Here is a 4107-nt window from a genome sequence, read left to right on the forward strand (position 1 = left end):
ATCAATTTTTGTCGGACTCTGACGTTACATAGCTTTGAAGAAGGGAAATCCAATGTTCAAACGATACATAAACAAATAACATCAGACAATGAACAGAAAAGAGCATATATTCTCCACACAATAAAGGCTCTGGAGAAGGAAGGAACAACAACAACAACAACAACAAAGTATTGTGACACGTTTTGTTCCCCAACTGAACAATTCCTTCCCGTCATTTCATTCAAACTTTTTCTGCCTGAATTTTCGTCGATTTTTACAAAAGTGGTATCCTTCGTTTTTGTCATATTAATTTTGTAACATGGTGTTGATGTTTCAGGTGAGACAGGACGAGAACAATGGCGAGCCAGCAGTCAGGTAGCGGGGCCATTCCGAAGACATCTCGTCAGGTAGGCCGCTGTCACCGTGTTGTGTTGTCCATAGTGTTTCCCATTGTTTTGTTTTGTCGATCGTGGTGTCTTTTGCATACTGATTTGTTGTGCATAGCATTGCATTGTACTGTTCAAATTATATCGTACTGTCCAAATTATATTGTACTGTCCAAATTATATTGTACTGTCCAAATGTTTTTGTTTTTGATTTTTGGCTCACGTAAGTGTAGCCTATGCGATGCTAACTTTTGTCTGTCTGTGCGTGCGTGCATGCGTGCGTATGTATGTATGTGTGTACAGTGTAGACATACATCACGTACATTCTTACAACAAAGGACACTGAACAGTGTAGACATACATCACGTACATTCTCACGACAACAGAGGACAATGAACAGTGTAGACATACAGCACGTACATTCTCACGACAACAGCAGGGCCGGACCCAGGGGGGGGGGGGGGGGGGGGGGGTTCCAGGGGTTCCGGAACCCCACCCCTGGAAAAAGCATGTACCTTGCTTTGAGTGTTTTTTTGTTTTGTTTTTTAAATAAATTTTGTGTGTGTCTCTAACAAATTTTATTCAATGTGAAATCCGATGAGAAAAAGGTACCCCCCCCCCCCCCGCCCCCCCCCCCCCAACTCACACTGACAGGCCTTAACCCTCAAAACAAGGCCCAGAATGCACCAGATTGCACAGATTTTAACCGTTTTTCAAAAAATGTTTGGGGGAGCATGCCCCCGGGCCCCCCTAGTTGGCTTCGCCACTTCGCTGATTTTCCCCCCCAAAAAAGGAAGAACCCCCCCCCCCCCCCCCCCCTTACAAGTCATTTGGTCCGGCCCTGAACAGGGGACACTGAACAGTGTAGGCATACAGCACGTACATTCTTACGACAACAGGGGACACTGAACAGTGTAGACATACAGCACGTACATTCTCACGACAACAGAGGACACTGAACAGTGTAGACATACAGCACGTACATTCTCACGACAACAGAGGACACTGAACAGTGTAGACATACAACACGTACATTCTCACGACAACAGGGGACACTGAACAGTGTAGACATACAGCACGTACATTCTCACGACAACAGAGGACACTGAACAGTGTAGACATATAGCTCGTACATTCTCACGACAACAGGGGACACTGAACAGTGTAGACAAACAGCACGTACATTCTTACAACAGGGGACACTGAACAATGTAGACATAGGGCACGTACATTCTCACGACAACAGGGGACACTGAACAGTGTAGACATACAGCACGTACATTCTCACGACAACAGGGGACACGGAACAGTGTAGACATACAGCACGTACATTCTCACGACAACAGGGGACACTGAACAGTGTAGACATACAGCACGTACATTCTTACGACAACAGGGGACACTGAACAGTGTAGACATACAGCACGTACATTCTCACGACAACAGGGGACACTGAACAGTGTACATAGACATACAGCACGTACATTCTCACGACAACAGAGGACACTGAAAAAAACGTTGCTCTCCCGAAAGATGACATTATGCAGAAGTTTTTCCCCAGCATTTCTGTTTTTCTGCAGAATAACTGAATAAAGTCATGATCCGCTAAGGATAATTATGCAGAAATGCTGCAGAAAAAAACGGGTTTTCTCCAGCATTCGTCTTTTCTGCAGAATAACTGAATAAAATCATAATCCGCTAAGGATAGAGGACACTGACCAGTGTAGACATACAGCACGTACATACTCACGACAACAGAGGACACTGAACAGTGACCGGCACGGTTGGCCTAGTGGTAAGGCGTCCGCCCCGTGATCGGGAGGTCGTGGGTTCGAACCCCGGCCGGGTCATACCTACCTAAGACTTTAAAATTGGCAATCTAGTGGCTGCTCCGCCTGGCGTCTGGCATTATGGGGTTAGTGCTAGGACTGGTTGGTCCGGTGTCAGAATAATGTGACTGGGTGAGACATGAAGCCTGTGCTGCGACTTCTGTCTTGTATGTGGCGCACGTTATATGTTGAAGCAGCACCGCCCTGATAGGGCCCTTCGTGGTCGGCTGGGCGTTAAGCAAACACACAAACAAACTGAACAGTGTAGACATACAACACGTACATTGTTACGACAACAGAGGACACTGAACAGTGTAGACATACAGCACGTACATTCTCACGACAACAGGGGACACTGAACAGTGTAGACATACAGCACGTACATTCTCACGACAACAGGGGACACTGAACAGTGTAGACATACAGCACGTAGTTCTCACGACAACAGGGGACACTGAACAGTGTAGACATACAGCACGTACATTCTCACGACAACAGAGGACACTGAACAGTGTAGACATACATCACGTGCATTCTTACAACAGAGGACACTGAACAGTGTAGACATACATCACGTACATTCTCACGACAACAGGGGACACTCGCATTGTACGTTGCAGGCGTGCTGCCAGTGCAGCAGGGAATCACGGTGCATCAGGCAAGGGGAGTGTGACTGCCGTGCGAACTGTACCCGCTGTACCAACTGTGCTGCTCAGGGCTGTACGAATCGCGCCGTTGATTTGTTACGTCTTGGGTAGCCTAAAAACTCATTAAAATAAAAAAAATAACACTCACATACTTCAAATAATCTTTTGTCACTAATTCCTTTCTAAATTTACTTAGACACAACATTCCTGAGAATTCTAAAACACTGATTCCTGACTTCCTGACAATTAAAGGGAAAGTAATCCTGACATTCCATTTGTCAAGAACAAGCACAGTTCCTTCCCTTACACTAATAGACAAATCAGTAAGCCCCCCAAAAGTACTTTGTAAAAATGGTAAAGAATGAATACGAATGAATACTTTCACAGGTTTACATGTTTCAAGGAGATTAACAAGATTTGACAAAAGAAGTGTAACAAGACATGCGGTATTTAGAACTGTCTACAATGTTATCGTGATTGCCACAGGTTGTAGGCACATAAAACAACAAACAATAACCAGCCAACCAACCCATCTCTGTCTGTCTATCTCTGTCTGTCTATCTCTGTCTGTCTATCTCTGTCTGTCTATCTCTGTCTGTCCAAGCACATACAATCCTCTTCGTGCAAAACCATGAGTGTACGTGGGCGTTTTGGCCCACAAACGCACAGGGAAATAAAATAATGTTTGTACCATGTGAGGAAACACGGTCACATACTATTGCATGACAATAAGGTGAGTCACACTATCTAAAACAACGCTATGACAGAAGTGACGGTCATATCACGCACACAACTCATAATTATGAACAGCGCTATGACAGAAGTGACGGTCATATCATGCACACAACTCATAATAATTATGAACAGCGCTATGACAGAAGTGACGGTTATATTATGCACATCACACAGGGACCGGCTGTGGAATGTGCTCCGCCGTGCAGTACCTCTGGGTCACCGGGGAACCAGGCTGTCTCTCCTGCCCCGCCCTTAATGACAAGATCACAGGAATCAGAGGACCAAGTGTTAAAGTTGTCAGACCATGAGGTAAATTCATCTCAGAAAAAAAAACCACACACCGAAACCTCAGTCATATTTTAAGACTTGAAGTTACGTTTAAAATGAATAAGGTGCATTATCATTAGTTTTACTCTTTTTGTGTTGTTGTTGTTGTTGTTGTTGTTGTTGTTGTTGTAGTTGTTTTCCTTGATTTCCTTGTTTTTGTTTTTCATTTTGAATTTACACCATAGAACAATTATCTGCTGTGTT

The 4107-nt window shown here is 44.5% G+C and overlaps 2 long non-coding RNA genes across 2 annotated transcripts in view; one reads left to right on the top strand and one right to left on the bottom strand.

Moving 5' to 3' along the window:
- LOC138950536 (uncharacterized) overlaps positions 1-3977 on the top strand; it is an 18921-nt gene extending 14944 nt beyond the window's left edge. The window contains exons 2-3 of the long non-coding RNA XR_011450711.1: positions 317-386; positions 3751-3977. This is a non-coding gene — a long non-coding RNA (uncharacterized lncRNA). The remainder of the gene's footprint in view (positions 1-316; positions 387-3750) is intronic.
- The window catches only part of LOC138950560 (uncharacterized), a 173662-nt gene that overhangs the window by 155555 nt on the left and 14000 nt on the right, over positions 1-4107 (bottom strand). The gene's annotated exons all lie outside the window — the stretch shown is intronic.

The sequence above is a fragment of the Littorina saxatilis genome, linkage group LG16 (assembly GCF_037325665.1).
Source record: "Littorina saxatilis isolate snail1 linkage group LG16, US_GU_Lsax_2.0, whole genome shotgun sequence".
NCBI lineage: Eukaryota > Metazoa > Mollusca > Gastropoda > Littorinimorpha > Littorinidae > Littorina > Littorina saxatilis.